The sequence below is a fragment of the Pagrus pagrus genome (assembly GCF_965226575.1).
Source record: "Pagrus pagrus genome assembly, chromosome: 11".
NCBI classification, from domain to species: Eukaryota; Metazoa; Chordata; class Actinopteri; order Spariformes; family Sparidae; genus Pagrus; species Pagrus pagrus.
Window position 1 is genome coordinate 5,752,567 of NC_140195.1, and position 25,459 is coordinate 5,778,025.

Genomic DNA, 25,459 nt, shown 5'->3' on the forward strand with positions numbered 1-25,459 from the left:
GACAGCACTGTGCTTATGGTTTTGTGGGGTTTAGGCACAATACCCCACCTGGTTAGGTCTGGAAAAAGACCATGTTTTGGCTTAAAATACCTGGTTTTGTCGCCACAAACATGGCAACACATTTGTTTGTCTTTTCAAATGTTGAAACACAGTCTCAGACTGTGGTCACTGGCTTCCCAGCCTTCTCGGCTATCCTGTAACTCCACCTCCATCCCCTCCACCTTTGATATGACACGTTTAGTATGAATGTCAATATGGTTTGGAGCCTTTGACACAAACAAATGTGTACGTATCAGTGGTCTGCAGAAACGTTTTATCCTGGCAAGTGGGCTGTTTAATGTGATCATTAAATATTCTAATAAATTAATGTATTGAAGTCAGGCTATAAATGATGAATAAAATCGTGATATTTTAAAATGTATTCCCAAAGTAGGTTTTTTTATATATGTCATCACAAGCTTGGGCAAATTTCTTTAGGAGATACAAAACAAATATGTGCAGCTAAAGAAAAATTAATCCATACATCATTCATTAACTTCAAATGTGATTAATCTTTGCTTAACAATGCCCCAGATAGTTATTTAATTATGTAGTTTAATTGCAAATTGAATTAATAACTTCATAAATGCTTATTTGAATGTGTAAATTAATAAGATGTGTAATCTTTATAGCACACTCCAGCCTCCACATAGATGCCAGTATTTATTTAACATGTCAACATGATCTACAAGTCGCAGTCGTCTAATTCTGGGTCACTTATTTTACATCCTCATTTTCAATGCTCTTCAGTATGGTGTTTGTATATGCATAATTTATTTAGTCCATAACAGAAAGGGACTTCTGCAGTTTGAATTAGTGTCTGTGATGGTAGAACTCCAGATATTTTCCAGCATCATCAAAGAGTTGAAACAGAGCCAGTATCGTCAGTCTGTACTTGCTGCAAATGAGGCTTTTTTTTGTTGTTGTTTTTTCTTCCTTTCTACCTCTTCTTCCTTGTGTGTTTAATATTTCATGTTTGGAATATGTTGTATGTTTGTCCTTGTTTTTTAAAGGCTGCTACAGACCATAAGTGGACACAACGTTATGGTTTATCATGTATATTCTACATTGTTGTTTACCTTAAAGAGTGCGGTATCTTTGCTTTCCACCTCTTTCAGTAGGTTATAGGAAATATGTGCCAGTTGAGTGACAGGATTCTTTTACTGGAACTATCTAAAGAATCAACCCAACATTTTTTTACAATGTTTGCAGAAACAAATCAAGACAAAAAAGTAAAAGATGATTTTATGTACTTTGGGATGTTGTGGAAGATAACTGAGAAGCAGTAATAACTAATCAGAATAGTTGAGTATTGACTGAATAACCATCCGCCTGGTACAGGTTAATTTATAACAAGATTATTGGCAACACTTTGCTGTGAGATACACAAAAATTGAGTAGTTACTAAGGAGAAGGTGAAGAATGAATTATGAATGACTTGATAATTAATTAATAATGAGTAATTACTAACTGTGATTCAAGGACTATACAGTAGATAATGATTAATGAGTTAGAACAGACTGGGAGCTACTACAGTAATTAATCATTAGGTAATGATTAGTTCATAAATATCTGGGATTCGACATACTGACGTCATTCTTTATGAGTTTTTTTGTGGTTCTTTATGTTCCTGATTAACTATGAACCAGCTGCTAAGTAGCACAAACTACTGATGACTCATTATATATTAATTACTTACACGTTACTCTTTATATATATATATATATATATAAGTGATACATAATACTGAGTAGTTACCACATACACCCTTTAATTACTTATTAATGAATCATTAGTTACTCTTTTAGTGATGCTTCAAGTAAAGTGAGACATAATACCGAGTAGTTAATAAAGAGCCCCTCATTACTTCATGATTATGGCAACTCGCTACATAAACAGTAACTAATGATTAAATAATTACTAATTAATTGAGAAGTCAGTAGCTGATGTCACTCATAGTTAATCAGGAACAGGTCATGGAGAAAAGGTCAGTTTGTCGATTCACAGATATTTATGAACTGATTATTACCTAATGATTCATTAATATAGTGTCCCCCACTCTGTTCTGTACTAACTCATCATTATCTACTTTATAGTCCTCGATATACAGTTATTCAGTCATCACTCGTGAACGATTCGTTCCTGATTCATGCCTCACAATATTGTGTACCTTGTTATAAAGAGTTACCGGATTATCTCCAAAGTATCACTGTCATGAAACAAGATGTCTGATGCTAAAAACTTTCATTTAAACAAGTTGGTTTACGTTTGCATGTTAATTTTTCAGCCTTTTTGGATTCATACCAAACTATTACATTATCTTGTTTTTGCGTTTTCAGTTTGGATATCAGCACTCTAACACAAGAAATCAAATTTCATTTATTTTCTTTTTTGCCTCTTTGATTTCTGTCTCCTTCCACATCAACCGAGGATGAGTAAGGGTGGGGCTCTGCGAAAAATTTCCTAAAATTAAATCAGATTTTACTGTGTGATAACTCAGCCTTTGTAGACAGTGCACTTATCTGATTTCATCATCGTACGAAAGGCCTTAAAACAGGAGCCTAAAGTTGTTTATGACTTTTTCTTTTATGCAGTTTTCCTCATTGTCTCGGGAGATACATTTCATGTCATATTTGAAATGCACAATATGATGTAAATATAAAGTAAACATGAAATGTTTACAGTTGTATGTTGTGATTCCCAAATGATGTGGACATCAACTTATTGAAAGTACAATCATCTATTTTCAATGAAAATCATCTAAAACATATTTGGGGAATTGTAAGCAAATACACACGCACAAAAAAGCTTAAAACCATTAAAAGCCAGATGGCAAGTTCAGAGCAAACAGGCTGAACTGATGGTGTTTAACACAGCTGACTGCTGGTTATGCGTGAAATTGTATCACCACTTTAAATATTCCGCTTTTGGTTTGTAAAATGGTTCAGAAATGATAACTGTATAGACAAATCTATCTATAATTATATCATAACACGGTCTTAACTCAATAACCAGTCATGTGGATTGGTGCAGGATATACTGTGGTGCTACATTTCCATGAATAACAAACATGTCGAACATTTTGAATTAAAAAACACATGCAATACGTCTCATTAGTAACTGTTACATGGTATCATTAGTGGACGAACAGAGGTTTCCAATGGCCTTTTATCTAACATGTTGTATTCATTTTGAATTAAAAGTGGCGGTAACTGTGTTGAAGCCTGTTTTCTGATGTTTGTGTTACATCTCGAAAAAAAGCAGTAATACCCTCTGTTAATGAATCTGATCCTAAAATCATTTGCTGGGAGATTATCTGCCAGTGCAGCTTGATCTGTTCCCCGGGTGTGTTCATGCTGTCAGATTGACTGTTTACGAGATAAGAAAAGATCCAGCGAGAAAGTCATTTTAAGTAAACTGCATATCTCTCTACTTTACATGAATTTCATTAGACAGCGAACAGAAGGTCATTCGGAGAACTTTTATACTCTGTGGTTTTATGGTCGTGTAGCTTTGGGAACAAACTCTGCTGCATAAAAGCTATATGGTGGCAGGTGTGCTGCAGTGAATTTCAAACTTAATTCTGACCTTTCTACTGGCATTTCAGAGGAGAATATTGAGGTGTGATTGAATATATTTTCCTCTAAACAGTGTAGCACTTTACACGGACTGATTCCAGCACTCGGTTTGAGATATGCAGAGCGCCGTTCACTTTGATTGCATCCGCTGGGACATATAACCCCTGAACTGAATTATAACTCAGCATTAATCCAAGTAAAACAAAACATGAGCCTTCTCTAAACAGAGAAAAACAACATTCATCCCAGGTGTGGTAAAAGGTGTCAACAATACCCACTTTCAACAAACACAAGCACAAGCATGTGTCGGATTACATTGTGGATTTTCACAGTTTTTTTTTTTAAAATCTGTTGAAATGATACTACATGCTGTGTTGGTACTGTGCATTTCTGCTCTCATTGCTTTACAAAACATTGAAAATGTCGTGTACATCTAAAAACATTCATGCAAGCAGCAAGAAAACCTTATTTCTTTAAAGAAAAGTTAAAGTAGAGACATTGTAAAGCCGTTTCTGTGCTTTACACTGGCACAGATGTTTGTCTTTATATCTAAATAAATAAAGAGGGACAATTTGCTTAACTCGGTCCCTAAAAGCATTTGTCCAATCGCGGCTCAGCAGCTGTAACTAGGCACGACAGAGCTGTCACATACAGAAATGGTATGCACCGGGCTCTAACAAGAGCTACACACGTTATTTAAATGGCCAGTATGTAAAACATGGTCAGAATTTTAGTTTAAAACATTCAAAAATAAGCCAGCATTTTCAACAGCATGTGAAGAAGCGACAATGTTGACATTATGTCAAAGATGTTTATATACTGTGTTGCAGAGATGTCTGTACTGAAGTTAGCATGCTAACCAGCTAGCCCGAAATACCGTTTTGTGCCACAAGAGGCAAGAGGCGAGAGTCTGATAGCCGCTGTAGTTTCATCTGGTAGATGTATGCGAGCGGCAAGTTTGCTACGTTTTACAAGCTCTTTAGCTTTAAGTGTTATAAATCAACTCATAAAAGGTCAAGCTTAAATGCTTTGTTGAATCGTTGTAAAACACACTTCATTTAAACACGACATAAACGAAATAAAACTCACCAAAACACACTTGGTTTGTGTTTCCATAATCACCTCTGACTTGGTCGAAAATAAATCCTCCACTCACTGAGTAAGATGTGAAAATGTTCCAGCTCTACGCACCGTTTTATAGACATGCTTTCATGTAATTCAAACAATTCAACCTTTTTGTTGCAGGTCAAGCAAACGCATGATGTATGAACTTATTAGGCTATATGCACTCCTGTACCCACTCGATCTTATGGTCTGTAATCAAAAATATAAGACTATCAAAGAGCTGTGAAGGTGATTCAATAAGTTTCAACGGTAAACTTGCATCCTCTGGTAACACTACTCAACTCTGTTTACAATACATTGCTAGGGCTAATTAGCTACCCTGCAATACAAGAACAATGCTGCTCCTAAACTTAAGGTTTTAGTCTTTGCATTAGCTTGCATTAGCCAGAGCTGATTACATCTGGCAACACAGTCTGCAGGTGTAGGCCAGAAATGAGTAGCCGGCTTTTGTTCACTTATTTGTGAAACTTAAAACCCATTGTTTCAAGTGTTCGAGTGGAAAATGTGCCAGCATTGTCATTGTGCTGGAAAGGAAAGCTGACAGCCGTAGCAACAGCAAACGAGCAGGACAAGTCTGAGGAAATCATCAGTTAGCATTTTCATGGTCCACATGTAGTGACCCTCTCTCTGTCCTTCTACTTTGTTACGATAAAGCACGTTTTAATCTTTATACAGGGTGAGACGTCGGCCTTGAGATGTGTTCACTGATCACACGTTGGCATAGTGGCAGTTTCTTTTCTGTCTAGGTAACAACACAGCTAAGAACAACGACCGAATACAACAAGGACAATGCCGGCGGTGTTTTTTTTAAAAAAGTCTTAATTCCTCATAATCTTCTCCTCTCTTGTATGACTGGAGGCATCAGTCAGTGCTTGAATAAGTAAACAACTTTTGCAGATAAGACAGCTACGTGCTTCAGGTAGCAAAAGATGAAGATGAGGGTTGCATGAGTCATGAACTGGATCCGAGTCTTTCCATCCACCCATTTTCGTAGGGAGATGGACACAATAGCAACATTTTCTATGATATAGGAAAAAAGTGACAATACCTGTTTGGTTCAAGGCATAGAAATATGACAGCTCTGGAATAAACAACTGCTTTTGTGATGCTTAGATCGCCCAGTTTTTGTTGAAACTGTGTGGGAAGTGTTGATTCAGTTCTATAGTGATGCGTTTGAAGCAGTTTGTAATGGATTGCATTATATTTTGTAGGTGTTCCTGTCATTGTGTCGACCCTCTATACAGCCCGGTGTACTCAGGATTCACTCACCTATCTGTCTATTTCACTGCCCGTCTTAAAAGAAAAACTCGAAGCTTTTCGAGCACAACAGTCAGAAAATTGACGTGTTTTCAAATAAATAAGTGCAGAGTTTTTCTCTGTGATAAACATTCAGCCAGCCTTGCGGCATTCATTGTTAGAGAGGTTGCCAGGGACACCTGTGAGATTTGAAGCCTTTGATTTCCTCCTTAGTGGAGTAAGGACGTGCCGCCGCGCAGCTGCTGTTATGGCGTCAATTTGTAGGATACCTGACTGGAGTGAAGATGCTTCATTACACATGAGACAAACATAACATAAGAGGATGGGATGATAGAGGATAATCACTGTTTTAACCTCACTACCTGCTGACCTTTAACGCTATAAGACTGTAAATTATTAGCTCTTGTGACAAAGGAGATATAGTTCAATGCAACGCAATTTTAGATGAAAAGCCCAGTCTGCTCTCACACAGGCCTGAGCCGGCAACACTTTTAGCTTGTACTTAGCAGGACTCCTACCATGAATATCACCATAGTTTGTTGTTTGTACCTCAGTACCTGAGCTAGCCCTGCAGTACAAACACAAAAAGCAACATATATCATGGCAAAACTTACAGTCTTCAAATTTGAAGTGAGATCACGGATGGCCAGAATCACTTTATTCTTGAGCATGAACAGTTACTGGCCCTCGTTGATAATGTAGTCCGAGGTAAAAATCCACTCATCCTTGAGCTTGTGAAGGTGCTGGAGCTGTCAAGGAGTAAAACACACAATCAAACAGTTAACAGTTAGGGTGAGGACAGTAAGACTTATGTGTTGATTCTTGCAGCCAACGACAGAGAAACTCTTGTGTTTAACTCCTAGCTGGTCCTTATTTTGTTAAATAGACTATTGTGCTGGTCGCTGCAGCTAGCGACAGAGCAGCTGTGCTTAAATCTTGCGATCAGCACAATGCTAGTGCTACCGGTGGGTCTCCACAAAGGTAGTTCTCAAGCCCTGGGCGGAATTACTCTGATTGGGGTGCGGTGTTATTCAAATGAGCCTCCACTTTATATAAGAAGGGGCCTATTTGCTGGTTATTGTTGGAGCTACAATGGATCCTCCAAGTAGATTAAAACATTCTGTGTATATCCTCACTCATGTCTGATCGCTTTTCAAGCACATTTCTCTCGCACAAATTGCAAACAATATTATATATTTGCTCATGGCCGCTCTCTCTGGCATTTCTTCAGGGCTCCTATTACCTTAAAATGTGGCATTTTCGATCAAAGCCAGAAGTTAATGGTATATCATCTTTCAGACAGCTTTAATCATCTCTGCTAAACTTGGTCTTCAATGCCTGTGCATTATACATCAGCCAGATCAAAGCGTTGGCCATTAAATAATAACATGTTTTGCTTCACAAAAATCTGGGGAAAAAAATACGCATGACAGCATGTATTCAGCTAAAGCCAGTTCCAAACAATTTAATGAGCATCAAACAGTGCTGCCGTGAAATTTATACTTTCATGCCGTGCACATAGGCAGAATACGTAAGCACTGTATGCAAATAAGCTTGGAACAGAACTGCTGATTTGTTGGGCTTAAGGAGTGCAACAAAAAAAAAAAAGAAAGCGTTTTGCATGCAGTGCGGTTCTTCAGAGCACCTCTGTGCCTGCAACATGCCTCATTCTCATTTCTGAATAGTAAATGAAAAGCTCATTTGGCGAGGCTCAGAGGCAGAGGCTAGGGTCAGAGGGGCTGCTCAGGGTAACTCAAAGTCGCTCCATATGATGAGATTTCAGTTGGTTCATTACTCACATTGCTACCTTTGTAATTCAGGCAGCTGTCGGTGTCTGGAGGGACCTGGTGCTGGGGAGAGGAAGCTGGGTATTTTTGGCAGGAAGAGAAAAACAAGAATAGAGGAGCTAAATCACAATATGTCCATCATTTCCAGGTGGAATTTATAAAACAGCAGATCTTTATGTCTGTAGGAGTGGAGCCTGTATGATAATAGTGTAATTTTACCTGGTCAGTGAGCGCAGCATATTGTAATATTGTATCGTATGCTGTTTTATTCTCCAGCGTTTTCTATATTTCAGTTTTACCCTGTTTTACAAAGGTACAGTACTAATACATTTCTGACGTGTGCTGCATTTGTCTTAGTTATATTCACTTTATCAAACATGCCCACTAAAACAGTGACAACTAAATGTTTAACACCTCCAAAAAACACAATCTTTTAACTCTCACTACAAAGCAAGGAGTCTCTTCCTGTCCATCTGTACATTATTCGCTTATCTTGAGAATGGTTCATTGGATCTACTTCGAACTTGGCAGGTGCTGAGGACCGAAGGAAGTGTAGTCTTGAATTTGGTGCAAGACATTCAATATAAATACATTTTGAATAATAAACTGCTGACCCTGCTCTGTGCAGCGGCGGGGGCATGGCTTCAACACTCTGGCTTTACATGATCCCTCTCACGTGATCTAATGGGGAAGCAGACTTAAACAAAATGGAGAGCAGGAACTGGAAGTGAGGTTTAAAATTTCTGCTAATAGTTGTATGCTAGCTTATGTTAGCCGCGGGGGCTAAAATGTTTGCTGTTGCTTGCTAGCACCGTCATCTCCTCTGGGACGCTTCTCTCTGATTATTGTGGTCCGACTCGGAAAGTATCAATGTAGTCATGCAGATTTGTAATCTTAAATATTACATGTTCGACAACAAGCTTAAAGCCCCCCTCCAGTCAGTATTTCTTCCCGTCTAATGGATAACATTCCTTCTCAATCAGAGAATTGGTTAATAGTCATACGTAATGCATTACCATGGCAACCAGACTGTCGCATGGATAAACAATAGCTGTCACTCAAGCATGAGGTCGTCTTTGGTACTGAGGCGCTGAATAGTTTATTCATGGTCAAACTTTAAACTGAACTGTACATTTAGAAAAAAATATGAAAAATATCTTTAAAGATCTTTCTTTGACAAGAAATTCAAACTAAGAATTTTAATATTTACACTATTAATGAGGTAATAATACAAAATAATATATAATAAAGGTCCCCCAGAACACAGTCTGAAGCTAGAAATGTAGCAGAGTCCGCCAAATATAAACAAAGTAAAACAGTATGAAATTGTGTCCTTTAACATCACTTTGTTTGTTATTCAGTCATGAAAACAAAAAGTTTTTTCAGTTTGTTAAGTCATAAAAAAAAAAAGTCAATGAAGATCTTTCTCATCTGATTAAAATGTCTTCCCAAAAACTGCACAGTGCACCTGAGCAGCGTGTCTTGGACGGGTACTGCACTGGTAAATATAAATTCCAGGTTTCTCATTTTGCTGGTGCACTGTAAGGCATCTGAAATAGAGTGAAAGTGAAGCAGCCACAGAAGGCTTTCCGCAAAAAATAAAATCAATATTCTATGTTGTATTATTACATTTTACACCTGAGAAATAAGCAGTGTATATACACTTCACCCCCGCATACAGCTTATTTCGAAATTATATTTCTAAATCTTTTTTTCCGTTACATGATTTAGTAGCTATAGCTGTTAATTTGATATTAAACGCACACGTGGAAAACCAGCTCTGCCATCTTCCACTCGACTCTTCCTCCTTGATGTCTTGATGATATTAACCACAAATGACGTGCCGTGCTCTCAGGATATTGTACTGCTCCTTTGAATGCACTCTTGAGTGAGTCGAGCTGCATTATGTAAGGAAAAGAGCTGCATGTTAATGGTAATGTGGACAGCATGATGAAGATGAATTACCATTGTCTCGTCATCCGTCTCCTTTGAAACCCAGAAGCAAGGAAGGCAGGAGGAAGAGAGACTACTTACTGTTATGGCAGCTCAAGAATGACTCATATCAAAAGTGCATTAGTGGCCTTGATAGACAATCAGTATGTAAGTTGTGAGGGGGAGGGAGGGTGAACATATATATATAAAGCATCTCCCAGTTTGAAAAGACATACAGATGTATAGACAGCCTGACAATGGATATGTTAGCAATCAGAAATAGCATCAACAAATCAAGCAATGACCTTTAAGACTTCCCTGAAGCTAAACAGGATGCGGCTGAGTAGAGTTTCATTTGTGTTCTTAAATAGCTCATTATAGCGCTCTAAGCCCACATACGCAGGTGAGGGTCTAAATACTGATTCCTGCTGTTCTTCCTCCAAGTGAGGTGCAGTTCATCATCCATAAGTACCAAAGATGACTTACACAAATGAGACATATTCACCCTTTGAAAACTAAATCTGCGTTTTTATTCTAAAGTGCGATTTCTTGGCCCGCAAGTGTGTTTTCAACATGGTGTCACAGACCTAATTGCAGTGTGTTGAATTGTGTCTGCAGGAGGTCCTTGACATGACGAGCTGAGAGTGTACAGACACATTCAGCTTGTCGACAAATACTTGTACGACTTCAGCTGATTGCAGTGATCAAATCTTAAGCAACTGTGTAATTTCATACATATCACATGATTCATTCTTCTGCTCCGATGGATTTCAGAGTGTGTCATTATGTTCAACTGAAATGGCCTCAAGAATTATAAGGAAAAAAAACGTTTGATCTTATTAGAGTCTTACATTATTAACTTTTGTGTAACCAGCCTAGTATCCAATGAATTACATTTTTGTCCAACACATGTTCAGTGCCAATGCAGAAAATAGTGAGTCCATGCGAGAAATCATAACATGTCTCTGAATACAGGCCTGCATGAATACAGGTTGTGTTTTTTATTAACCATAACCATAATTGTTCCCTTATATCAACTGGAATGTAGTTGCCATGTGCAAGTGCAGCCTGTTCTCACTCCCAACTGGTCAAATACCTCCACCTGGTCTGTGGCCCTATGCTTCTACGTTTGGCATTGTAGGTAACCCTCTAGCATCACTTCTTGGGGGTGAGCAGAGTTGCTGGATGAGTCGTACACTGGACATTCTGTCAGGAGACAGAGGTGTGTATCCCATTTGTAAAGTGCTGAGTTATTTGTTTTTGAGTTTTTGAGTTTTGTCTCTTGCATAAAGAAAGTTACAAGACTGAGTGCAGTCACTTTAACCCATGTTATGATTTTCCTAAACCAAACCCCCAGATTCCATCAGGCCCATCTTCATCGCGTACAGCCGTGAGACGGGAGCTGATCGTGTTTCCAAAGAGTCATAAAAACTCATAATATGTGAAATGTTTGTCAGAGTGCTTAATTTTTGAAAGTCTGACCAGATGTTGTAGATTGTGTATTATTGCCTTATTTGGTGAACTGGGAGTGAGAAACTGTTGCAAATATTGTATAATAATTGTATTTTTTTTTTTAATCAACAATAGTCTGGGGTTTTACAGAATCATCCAATATTAACCTTCTTGACTATCGATGCAACCACAGGAGTCCACAGGGGACAAAGATGATCTCTGAAATGTTGTTTCCTCATGGTCATGAGGCAGCGTTTCATGTGATCAAGATGTCAAGCTTATTCATCGAATAAGAAAATGTTATATGGTTAACGCAACATAACACGTGTCAAAACAGTTTCATTGTGACCTTTTCAGCAAGTCCTACCTGCGAGAATAAATGTAGACGCATCCTCTGATCTGATTCCTAAATCAGTGGGGACATTAGTTGCTTTCAAAAACTGATGCTGCCATGTTCAAATAATGTAGAAAATGAGACATTGACAAAGGAAAAACTACATATTAAAAAATAATCTGTTTTCTGGTCTTGATTTTGTATTTAAATGTTAATAATAATAAAATAATATAAATACTAGTTCAAAAAATACATGTTCTCCTAGTAATTGAGGATGGCCAGTGCACCTGTAGCAACATCACTTGACATCCTCCTTTGCCCCCATGACAATTTCAGCAGCTAGAAGGCGCGTTGCTAAAAGTAAACATGTAATTTTGCCACTTGCTAAAAGCCTAATGTTGCGTTCTTCGTGCGTGGACAGTATCAGCCGTTTGTTTTGTTTTATATCATCATCACGATCACAAAGAACAACAAGATATGTTACATGTTGTCCTCTCTGACTGAAAACACTGCGTACCCCGTCTCATATCATATAAGATATGATATCACACTAACAGTGTAATGTTTGCCCTACAATATGAGCTCTTTAAATAAAGTATAGGTCTTTGTTAAATACTGGAAAAATCAACAGTGACTTGAAACATGAGACAAGTTCACATAGATAACACATAACTGAAGTCACAAGACATCCTGAGCCTTAGGCAAAGTGCTTTTGTATCCAACAGTGGACTCGGGATGTGAACTCTAGTGTTAAAGTCTCACCTCCAACTTCTATCTGGTAGAATAATGGAGCACTTTCCTGTAAATATATAATAGGCAAAACATAGTTGTTGAGTGGTAGTGTGTGTTTCTCAAAGTGAAACCATATTCACTGCAGTTTTGGCCGTGTAAAGAAAACTTGTGAGTGAAATCTCACCTGCTGGATCTACAGATGAAGTGTAGCAGCTATTATGATGATATATTTGTTTGTTTGGTATAATTGCACTTTCTTTTTTAAATACAAATGTGGGGATGATTTTCAAAGGGAAGATTTCAAAGCCACAGTGGGGTTTCTGGGAGTCCTAAAATTGATCCAAAAAGGCGTTTCCTGCATTCTGGTTACATTCGAAAATGAAAATAACAAAATAACAAGTCAAATGGTATATGAACTTTGTATGCCAAATATCTTTAATTTTGCTTTTAATTCTCAGAGAACACCAGAGAATAATTTGCCCTCTAGTGTAAATCTGTGGCATAATATAACATTTATCAGTTCATTCATCCATTCATTTCTGCCCCTGTCCCTAAGAGAGTCTGTGCCCCGTTTGTCAGCCTCTCAATGGGGATTAACTCTGTGTGACGTCTGTGATTGACAGAAAAAAAATGATGTGGCAGTTTTTGCAACCTCTTTCCTTTGAAACTAAACGTAAGAAACAGGATTTCTTCTCCCCTGGGCATCTGTTTGTTTAAATATTCTGTCTCCTCTCCATTTCTCTGTCTGTCTCTCACCCACTGAGGAGGACGAGGTGCGACAGTACAGCAGACTTCATGCTGTATGATAACTAAGAAGGGAAAAAAGTGTGAAAAATTGACAGAAATTGGGAGAAATACAAGAGAACTGTGACCCCAGGAGGATACCGAGAGAGGGGAATGAAAAACAGGAGTCTCCTGGGAAAATCAGTTTGGCAAGTATGGTCAGAAACCTTGAAAGTATCAGGTGTACCTTGGGGTTTCAAATGCAGCGATAGACTTAATTTCCTGGAGACTCTTCCTAATCCTAACCATCAACCACCAACAATTTGCCTAAATTTTTACCCTCACCTTGACCACTGACCATAAAGTCAGCTATTTACCAATTGGTTACACAGCTTTGGTCCCCAGTTTGACAAGCCGTCCCCAGTTGACTGGTCTAAAGTCTGAAATGTGTCCTCAAAGTTTCCCAGTCAGAAATGAACACAATAGTCATGTTTTTCAATTTTGGGTACACTACATAGACTTACATTCATTTCCTGGAGCCTCATCCTAACCATACCCATAACCATTACTTGCCTAACCCTAACCTAAATCCAACCCTACCCCAAAACCAAGTATTTACCCTAAAACGTAATAATTTTCATTATGGGGACTTGTTTTTGTCCCCAAAACAGAAAGGTGGGTCCCCATAATGTGTAAACAGACTTATGTCCCCACAATGTGAGCAGTACAAGTCCACAACCACACACACACACACACACACACACACATGCACACAACCACACACACACACACAACCACACAAACGCTCTCCTTTCAGGGTTATGCCTGGCAGAGATAATAAACGTCTTTGCCTTGATGAAAAGGGATTACTTAAAACTGAGTCCTTTGAGTGTACCTCTGCTGTACATGTACCTGCTGCAAAATGGGTTTGCCATATTTTTCTGCCTCAAACAACAAAGCATCTTCAACCATCACTACAGGTCTACAGGAAATACTCTTTGGATTTGAATAACAGATTGTGTCGTGCTTTTGCAATTACCCACACTTGAGTTTAAGAGCTCACAGTGGCTCTTAATCCCTCTTAAAATCAATGGAAAAAAGTTCAAAAGCAGTCATACATGGTTTGTTACGATATTTTTTTCAAATCCAGCAATTAATCATTTTTTCCAGAGTTTAGTCAAGAAAAATAAATGTGCTTTTGTTGTCAAACCTCTTCATGGGAATTCATACCTGTTTGATTTTGACTTATTTGTCAGTTTGTCGATCCAAATGACTCATTAATGAGATATTGTGCTCTGCCTCACAAGGCTTTGTTTAATCAGTGCAGTGTTCATGCTCTCACAGATATTCTCTTGCCTTATCAGTGTCTATTCTCTGACCTCAGCACACATACCCATTTTTATATCGAAACTTAGTCAGTGGCGTTGACAGGTTTTCAATATAATGAGTCCCTGGGACCCACAGCTGGTCATCTGAGTGGGTCCCCAACAAAAAGTGTGATTTCTGACATATGTACTGTTAAACTTGTGGTTGAAATTGTGGTTATATGGTTGATGAAAATGTATCTGAACATTAAACAAATAAAAAACAAAACAATTATCCCAAGTTTGAAAATAAACATCTTTAATAAATGGTAAATTTAGAGTTAATTACACTGTAGTTAATAAAGTGTTAATAAACAATGAAATGCTTTAGAAACAATTTGCAATTGTTTATTGTAAAGTTGATTGTTTATAATACTGTGTTAATGGTTAATAAATACTGTGTAGTTCATCTATAAGCATTATTTGAATGTTGCAGCTGATGTTTATAAACCATTACAATTGCTCAATGCATGTTTTATAAAATAATGTTTTATGTTCGGTAACAGTGTCATAAATACTAAAGCAACATTATGTAGAAACTGGCATTTTGTGTAATTCTAATCTAAAGTCTAATTAACTATAAATTTCCCATTTCCCATTATTCAGTGTTACCAAATTATGTTTGTTTGAGAAAATGTTGCTGAGGATATGAATAATTATCTGGACCAACATAATCTTTTCTTAGCTGTCTCTGCAAACCTTTACAGAGATGTTCGGCGGGCACGTCACAACGATTAATTCCCTTGACTGGGAGGGTTTATTCATCACGCCTACAGCAGTCCCACAAAAATACCTCCCTCCATTCATGACGGCATCTCGATCTAAAACACCTTTGGGATTACTATCTAAAGGCATCGCCGGGGTGACTCTTAAAATAGGCTAATATCCATTTGTAATTTGGTGAAGAGGTTTGCCGTGTCTTTCCCTCACATGCTCAGGGGGGGAGAGCGTTTCTGTTGCTGCAGCACGCACAAATGTGAGTAAACAAATTCAGTTTTTTATCTCTCACAGTGCAGAAAAGGTTATGAAAACATTGTCCACCATCCTCTTTCTGTGTACCACATCAGAATCAGCAGGTTAGCATAGCCAGCATGGCGCTCTATCAAACTTGAGGATCTGCGTTCAGACTCCATTACAGTACATGCAATCATCTGCCCTGCTGAAGTGTCCTAAAGCAACACGCTGCCTCCAAATACCACTTCCCTGTAGAATAGGCGTTCAGTGAGGGAACCTCCCCACTGGGACCAGTAACAAATCATCAGGTCATTATTATTATAATCGACAACCCATATGATCTAATGTCAGTAAGACTTGGATTGTAAAGGTTAGTGGCTTCACAGATAGAGCTGCAGTATAATGTTGTGGCAACAGTGCTGAATAGTTTATAAGAGAAGCTTTTCGGTCTGTATGTGTGTGTTTGCACTCATCATCGTAACTTGCACAATAAAAGAACAATCTAAGAATATAACGGCTGGAAATTGACAATAGATGCTCCTCAAGGTCTTGGCAAGCAGTGTGCATGCAGGTCTGCTTTCATACTTAACACTGTTATTTACTGTGCTGTTGAGAGTTCATTTCCCTGTGTCTCTCCACAGAGATATTTTATGGCCCCAGATAAAAGTGTGTGTCGGTTTCACTCTGTGCCACAATGATTCTTCGTGTATTTCCATTCTCGTTCTATAACCCGACACGCTGATCAAGATCAATTCAAAACAGCTGAAAGGCTTTGAGTCAGTTCTTTCATCCATGAATGGGTTTGTAATGGTGTGTCTCTTACAGTTTTTACTCTCACATGGATATTTGAGGCTTTTTCAGTGTTTGCGACACAATGGTTTAATGGCACCATGAACCTTGAGATATAGTATATATAATATACGTCTTACAAGATATTTTAAGGCTTTATTTTTTTAGATATATGACATTTTGTAAATGGTCCCCAGAGGATGAATCCAATTCACTTTGTTGATCACCTGACTTTTCATGTAAAGGTTTAATTTTTCACAGAGTCATTAAGAGGCTGTGACTCAGGAGAGAGGAGAAACAAGAAAGAGTGGGTCACTTGTCTACACGATCACTCATTGGCTGTTTTAGGCTGTAGGTCGAGCGTAGCAGCTCCTATCTACTGCAGTGACCTGCCATTTGTCATCATCTCATGATTTAGTGAAGAGGGATAATGGCGTCTGATGTGAAATGCATGAAAAGGCTTCCGTGATCGCAGTTTTTCTTTTGCCATTTTGTCACCATTTAATACAACGTGTCCATAATATCTCGATTTTGCATCCCGATGATTTTTCCCACGAAGAGCTACAGCAGAAAAGCAAACATCTGTACTCCTACTTCATAAATTGGCACAAAATTTAAGACAGACATTCGTGGTCCCTGGGTGGCGTATGCTATTACTTGTGATCCCCTGATTGGTGCAGACATTCATGTTCCCAACAGGATAAAATGTAATTACATGGACTATCCCCTGGGTTTTCAATCTAGTGCCATCCTCAAGTCAAAACTTTAATTAGCTGAATACTTTTGCTCACGACCAAATGCCTGGAAATTAATGAGATCTCCATCATCCTCAGCTGTACATTACGTTCAGTGCATTGGCTGTGTAAAACATGGAAAAGTGAAGCCAATGTGCCTTAAACCTGCATTCTCTTTAACAGCCAGCAGGGGGAGACTCACTCAAAAAGTCAGATTATTTGTTAGCTTCGGAGAAAATGACCCTACTTCTACACTCAATTTATTAGCTTATACACAGTTTCCTAATGAGTTTATGGTCTCCTGACACAGCATGATGTTAATTTTGTAAATTATGATCCTATAACTGAAGCTCACGTCATATTAATATAATTCAGAGACTATTAAACCTATTAGTACTACCTACCTACCTAACCTATTAAACACATCTTTTCTACCCATTCCAGTCTGCCTCTCTGTCTGTTTCCATCTTCTTGTGCCTTGTTACGTCGTTGGATTTACACTTCAGTGCTAATTTTTAAAATGTTAGCATGCTAACATGCTAAACTGAGATGGTGAACAAAAATGTTAGCATTCTGGCATTAGCATTTTAGCTTAAAGCCCCGCAGTGCCTACTTATTCGAATCTTTTTCACAGGAATGCTTTAGTGACACCATGAACCTTTGAGATTATATTTGAAATATTTTTGTCTGATGTTGTTCTGGCTAAGTCATTAAAGGCTTTAATTTTCAACTTCTTTCATCTAAAATTAATACTGTGGGTATTTTTCAACCTAGAAAAACAGTCTGATTATTTTCAAATCTTCAATAATACCCCGAAGAACAGCAGCTTATGAAAAATGAAACATTTCATTAGACAGATCAGCAAAGTTTTGCCAGTGTACAAACTGTATAAAACATCAGTGAGATGGAAAAATGCAGAAAATCAGAGCGAGAAAATAAGATGCAAGCGTAGTTAGGACATTATGGTCTGTGTGTTTGACCCAGAGGAGGAAATGTGACTGATGATGCCCCTCAGATAGTCGCTAATTTGGTCTCATCAGCCTTTTCCATAGTCATGAATCTGATGATGACATGAGAATAACAGCACAGGGACCCTGCTGTGTGGGGTGGTTACAAAAATGCCGGAGAGAGAAACTTTCTGGCAACTTGGCAGGAATCACAAACAATGTCCAACAACAATTAAGCCTCCGGAGAAGGGAGCAGGAGGATGTGCTTATTCAGAGGGTCTCTGCTAGGACTGTGCTGCCAAACCCGGAGATGGTGAATGCCATGAGATCCAAAGCAGACTGCTCAGTCAGTATGCAGCACACAGAATTAGTAAATATCCATCTGTCTATCCTATGTAGCTAGTATCCAAGCTGCTGGGTTACAGCGTGTTTGCCTTTGGGTAATAATCATGTGTTTTCGCCTCAAAGCGCCGGCTGAAGCAGCCTTGAAGTGCAGCTCCGTCAAATTTAGTGATATTGGTGTGGTGGCTCAGCTGTACATTGAGACGCAGACGGGCACAGTGGCAGCAAATGAAGGATGAAGGTTTGTCTAGAAGTCTGTGTATGTGTGTGTGTGAGAGAGACAGTGGTGACAGTGAGTCTGTGTGTGGGTGGACGGATGGGTGGGCCTTCACCCAGTTGGTGAGGAAGACTTATTGCTGTGATTTGAAGACAATGTCTCCAGCATCCAGGATTGCTTCACTTGCAGACTCCAGTGTTACATTTCTAACACTCATTGTATTTATTTTACTGTATCATGTCAGCATATTGGTGTGTTGTGTGTGTAAACAGCCAAGTTACCGCATAAATATTTATTTTTCTGATTTTCATTCAACAGAGTACAGTAGGAAACATCGAGCTGAGCGCTTCAAAACGCAAAAATATTTGAACTATAGAGGGTTATCAATGAGATGTGAATGAATGCGATTCTTATGCTATCAAGGATAATAATTACCTCGGTGTGATTGTGTCATTTAATTGTCTTACAAGTGTTTTTATTTGCTCATAGCCCTCTAAGTGGGGGCGGTAATCTCTGACGGGGCGAATAGAGAACAATCTGTCTCCTCATAAGCTTATTCAAATCTCCCAAGATCCATCACTGTCTATTGTTATTATTAGTTTTGGCATCAAAAACTAATTTAGAAATCAGAGTCGAATAATTAAAAATCCAAACTAAATCCATTCCCACAGGAGAGAGAGCATCGGATGGCTGAGACCGCTGCCAGCCGAGCCAGCAGAGAGATGCGAGTCTGCAGGCGGGATGCATTTCATTTTCTGTGACGGTAACCTTGTAAAAGCTTGGTTGATCCCCGTCTGTCTCTGGCAAGGTCTCAGACCACACTATCTTTCTATCTCTATCTCTCTCTATTTTCTCTATAGGAATCACGTAATAATTGAATAGAGATCATGTGCATGTAGAGATTTCAATCTGTGGTGAAATGCAACAAAGAATATTACTCAAGTACTGTACTTAAAGATGCAGTGTGTAGGATTTAATCGCATCTAGCAGTGTGGTTACAGGCTGCAAACCAAATAAATACCCCTCGTCTCACTCCCCCTCTCTGGAGCCAGTGTTTGTTTGTCCTTTCTGGGCTACTGTACAAACCTACTTTGTGGAAGAGGACCCGCTACCGCTATACATGTAAAAGGCTCATTCAAATGAAGCTAAAACACAACAATTATTATTTTCAGGTGATTATACACTAATGAAAACGTAATTATGAATATTATAATCAATTCCTGCGAATAGATCCACCGAAATATAACAAAGTGGACCAGTGGCATACGTGTACGCTACTTCATACTTCTACTTAACTACATTTCAGAGGCTATTATTGTACATTTTACGTGACTATAATTATTATTATTATTCGTCCTTTTAACCGGATCTACACCAAAAGTTATTGGGGTGTAATCTGAATTGAGACCTATCTCCCATCCAAGTTTCATTGGATGGGGGCATTACACAAAAAATACACACTGCGGTATTTTTTGCGTAATGCTGACAAACCAACCAACAAACAAAAAACTGACGCAGGTGAAAACATAACCTCCTTGGTGAAGGTAAAAAGGATTTTTGAACACAAAACATATGAAAATGTACAGCTGAAAAAAAACATTTCAAGGTTCGCGCTTCTCTAATGTGAGGATTTATTGCTTTATATTATGTTTTTTAAAGCTTGCATTCCCATTTTCTATTGGCCACAGATAAAATAAAAAAAAAAAAAACAGAATGTGACGACGTGTTTTGACAAGGTTTGGACTATATGCCTGACCACCAACAGTTATCTTAGAAATAAAGTTTACGTACCACTAACTCATTTTGTTCAGATGTGTACAAAGCTGTAAAATACGTTGAGCACTTTTCTATTAAATGCAGTAGCAACATTTTGCAACATGGCAAACACTTCAAATCAATGTTTTCTATTTATGCCTATATGCAAGTCAGGGTGGCAGAACACTTGCTGTTGCAAATTAGCGCTGAATAAATGTCATTTCTAGGTGAGAGTCTTGCCACTCGACCAGTCTATCCACTCAATGCAGGGAGACCAAACTGATATAAACCCTCCATCAAATTCTCAGCGAGACAGCAAACAAACCCGTCCCTGTTGCACTGAAAACCAAAGCATCAGCGGTACTTCACTTCCCACTAATCGAGGCTGTCGAGCACAAGCAGTGTCAGCGGAGGGCGCGCAGCCTCGTCAGGGACACCTCTCACCCTGGCTCCAGACTGTGCGCCCTCCTCCTCCCTGGGAATAATCTTTGTTCCAGGACCAGCAGGCTCAGGAACAGCTTCTTGCCCTCGGCTGTCACTTTGCTGAACTCTGCACCACAGAGATACCACTGCCTATACTGTATATATCTATAGTATATACAGCGTATTCACATCAGACCTCCAGCTTATTCATCTGACATATTATTAGGATTTCTTGTACTCACCCCTGCCCTATATATTTGATTTGAATTTGTACCTGCCAAGTGCAACTCCTCTACTCTTACTCCTTCACATATGTGCATTACTCTGCGGTTCATTGCGTTTTGCACTTGTAGTTGGATGCATTTTCTTGTGTCAGTACTTGGACAAAGTTGAATCTAATATAGTCAAAGCTAATTTATTCTCCTGGTGTATTAATTGCATCCTGTCTGAATTATACCGACCCTGCGATCTGCCTTTGAGTGCTCCTTATGATAAACTGGTAATGATGTTCAGGGAGAATTGATCCATATGAGTTGCACTGTTAAGGAGCAGTTACTGTAGAGCCTATTTCCTCCAAGCAGAGCAGGTAGGTCTGTGTTTCATCTTGAGAGAAATCCATTTCGGCCCACCGCTGCAGAAGCAACAATCCAACCCAAAATGACCCGCCGAGACACTCGAGTTGTAGCGACCACAACACATTGTTTATAAAAATTCATGCAGGTTTGTCAGCTTGTCCAAACATGAATAAATACCCCTGAGAAACAATCCACATGAAAAATGTAAGTTGTTCTCTCTGCCTGGGCCTATTAAATCTCATATTAAGCTTCCAACAAGCAGTCAATACCCAGAATCTGAACCATTTGACTCACTTCTGGGATCAAATCTCACCTTGCACATTTCTTCAGTCACGGTGCATTTGGTCTCGTTGCTCGGTGAAGACAACAGACAGCTTTGAAGATTTATAAACATCCCGCCGTGCTCTCGTCTAGCCCATAATTTACAAAATGTCAACATCCCAGACAATAATAACTTTAATTTGACACTTTAATAGTCTTTTTGAAATATGCAGCAGGTGCGAAAACTGTTCACACATGTAAATTGACTAAAATGAGAACAAGAGGTTCAGTTGCGCCCTCGCAGACATAAAAAAGTTGGAGCGATCTGGTGTTATAGTGCCTAATAACAAACAGCAGCGGCTAAAGAATACATAATCCATCTTGATGTGACATCTGGCTTGTCTGGAGTTACACAACAGATGGAGACAAGCGCTCTATAACTGTGAGACGGTCGTGTATCACCACAGTCGGAGAAATCGAAGTCCATACCAGGTCTATTTCTGTCGTCACCCCGGCCTGATGCTTTATCCTTTCCTCACCTCGATACTGTGACACGTGCCAGTTAATCCATGACTCATTGAATGCGCGTGATAAAGCGCCGTCTCCCAGCTTCCTCGTCAAAAAAACTTCAGTATGACTTAAGTTAATAAATGGATCAATCAAAGCTGGATTTTAATGGTTTTCTGCCTGCCATTTGAGATAGGGATTATTTCCTTCACTTCCTACAATACCTCTGGAAACTCAGAGATATGATGAAATTAGGCTGTATGTCATTAGAAATTAATGAATTCCAAAATATATTGGATCATGACTTATGCTTGTCAAATCTTGTTAGTTAGGGAGTGTGTGAGAGTTATTAGGGGTTGATGTGGGGGTGGGGATCTTTATTTTATTTCACATTTGCCTTGCGAGGTTAACTGTAAAAACAATAAGTCTTTTGTGTGCAGTGCTATGGGTGATAAACGTGTGTTTCACTGTGTCCGGTCTCTGTATCAGCGCTTTATTTTCACATCAAAATCAACCCTTAGAGCCACTACGTCAGTTTATGGTCACAATAAATGAACTTTACTGGTGGAACACATAACATTTCACGATTGCCGACAGCGGCTTCCACCGCTATTATGTGCATCATAACAGAGAGAGGACGGACAGCGGTGGATTGTAACAAAGCACATTTACTCAAGCACTGTACATTAAAACCATGCATCACCAGATGATTTTGAATGTTTGTGAAAAACTTTTCAAATTTCCCTCCTGTTGTATACTGTTGGTGTAAAGTTATCAACATGTCTGCCGCTAGCAGCCTGGCTATGGTCCAAAGCAAAAAACAACCGTAAGAATCCCAGTTTGACCAAGAAACCTGATCTCAGAGCTCTGAAAAGAAGGAGTAAAATACCTGGTAACTTACTGATCTACTCGAAAGAATGAACTGTGGCGAGTCTCAGTGGGAAGGAGAAACACATACCAACCAGGGAACAGACTTTGACACCAGAGTGCTCTCCACTGAGGGCTGGTTTGTCTGTTTGCTCTTGTCTCACCTTGGTTTCTATAGCTCTTCTTCTTCTTTGACTTCATTACCAGCCACCTGGGGAGCCTCCTGTACTGTAGTTCATCCTTAATTTTTCCAGGGAAACAAACACGTACGGTGTCATTTCTCTACAGCCAATTACAACTGTGCACTCAGTATTTACTTAAGTAAAATGGTGTAGAGTGCCAGTTTAACTAAGGTTCTGAATGCAGGATGTTCACATGTAGTGGTGTTCTTCTTTTACAGTTGTTAAGCTCATAATTCATGTGTTTTAATATTTAAAGCTGCACTTTTTGGCTCGGCTGTCTCTAGAAAATGTCTCCAACCATGTGACTCTGCATCATGTGATTGTTTTGATTATGACTCAAACATTTCAGACTATAACATCCACTAATTTCATTGATATTTATTTGAACTAATTGGAAAAATATTGCAACGCTTGTGCCAATCAGCAGCCACAGAGCTGGCGCCCCTGTTCGGTTCACTCTTTGAGCGTAACAACTGTTTATTTAACATTAGAGTCGCTGTATTTTCACCAACTCTTGTTATGTTTGCCATAAATATGTGCTCTTGCTTGGAGATAATGGCGATAGGTATTACAGATTTCCAGGGAAGAGTCCAAGAAAGATATTAGTTTAGCTTTTAATAAAACTGAAGATTCAGTCCTCCTCCCTTCTCCAACAACTTTTATACAGTCCCTTATATAAAAGTATATTCTATTTAAACCGGCTATAGTCATTAGTCTTTTAAAAAACTCTTACTATAATTGAGATCACAATCTTTTGGTTCATTATCCAGAGATATTGCCTAATCATTTTAAACACAGTGTACCATTAGAGGATCACACTGTAATTAGCGCCCTTTACCATCCTTTACATTGGTACGCGGTTACTGTGGGTGACAAAGCATCGAGCCTGAAACATGAAAAAAATTGATTGCCCCCATATTTCTCCTAATTACAACAGCTGTGATCAATTTTTGGGTTGTTGTTGTGTCCAATTACTTCCTTGACCAAATCCCCACAGTCCCCTTGCACTGCGAGCTTGAGCTCAGCAAACGAGATGCTGCCCAATATTGTCCGGGACATTTGTCTTCAACATAGAGGTTCACTGTGGTGTAAATAGACTTGACACCAACTCATTAGCAACATCTAATCTCACATTTATTCCCATAATTTGGCCTCCGATCTTGGATGAAAAGGAGACACTAATTGTGCTTTCATGTATGTTAGAATAGAAAGAATCCAGTCAACACGCCTCCCCTGTTTCTCATACTTTACCTCTGAGTGGTACACTGTGGTCTAATACTCTGCTCTTATACAAAAACATATTTATCATCCAAAACCATGCAGCAAATAATAGACCAATTATTCAGTAAAAGGAAGTGCAGATTCTGCATAATGTCAGCTTCCTAAAATGCAGCGAACTGACGGTGCAGGGTAAACTATCTATTTTGTGTAAGTGCGTGACATGCCTTCGTTACTTGTGATTTAACATCTAAAGTAATTGCCCAGGTGTTGTTTTCTGCAGTTAAGTTCAGCGGCACGGCCAAAAAGTTAATTCCTGCGGTGCAGCAAAGAAGATAAAAAAAGTGATTATGCGAGGCAGTGGTGAATAGCGTATGATGATGTATGATCCAAACAAATCTTTCCTCTGGCTCTCAGACAACAGCACATAGGCGACTGGTATCCTGATGCAATTAATCTCCATAATCTTTGCCAGTTCAATAAGAGCGCTGGTATAGAAAAAGAGACAGACCTGTTTACACACAGGTGCAGTTTGTAATGTTAATTACCTTTTTTTGTTATTACTTTGAAAGTGTCATCAAAGTTTGCTTTAAGATAAATTAACTCTTTTCCCACAGTAAGCCAGATGACTTCGATCATGAGTCAGGTTATTAACACACCACAAGAAATACCTTATTGTGAGAGTGCACGAAGGCAGCCATGCTCAAAATAATCCCTGTGAGGTGTTTTCCAATTTCATGAGCTCATCCTTCAACGACAGTCTTGCCTATTTCGTTTATATGTTATCTCAAATTAGGAAGACCTCTCTTCCAATAATGACGGACGGTTGAAGGGTCCTACCTTTAGATTCCCTCCTCAACAAAGAAACGCCAACAAACAAACAAGAAAGGAAGGAAGAAAGAAAGACAAAAAACAAGCATGCAAAAAAATAGAAAGAAGGAAACACAAATAAACAAAGTAGAAAGAAAGAAAGAAAGAAAGAAAGAAAGAAAGAAAGAAAACATTTTTTGTTCCTCTGGAGTCAGTGCTGACACTCATTAAGTCCGTCATTATGCTAATAAATCCAATTATCTGTCAGCTGTTGCATGAATGCGACCATGAAAACAGAATTTCACACTCAGGTTTTAAAGTTTTACAACATTGTAATAAAAAAATACTGATCATTAAAAAACACTTTAATGGCAAAGTGAAAAAAGATCCAAATAAATTACAAATGCAAAAGACAGGTTTTTCCCCTTCATTAGACACACCTGAATCATCACTGATGCAGCCGTTTGGTTTTTCAGAACTCGCATAATGAAATAAATGGAGATCAGCTGTGAGTAATGGAGGGGTTTCAATCGATTGTGGTATAAATAAATCTGG

General features: G+C 38.8%; 1 protein-coding gene across 1 annotated transcript in view; it reads right to left on the reverse strand.

Annotated features, from left to right (window-relative positions):
• LOC311265823 (putative N-acetyltransferase camello) overlaps nt 1–25,459 on the reverse strand; it is a 58,646-nt gene that overhangs the window by 4,036 nt on the left and 29,151 nt on the right. Inside the window, exons 2-3 of the transcript XR_014623629.1 lie at nt 7,799–7,863; nt 6,614–6,748 (exon numbers count right to left, since the gene is read on the reverse strand). The gene's annotated coding sequence lies outside the window, so the exon portion shown is untranslated. The remainder of the gene's footprint in view (nt 1–6,613; nt 6,749–7,798; nt 7,864–25,459) is intronic.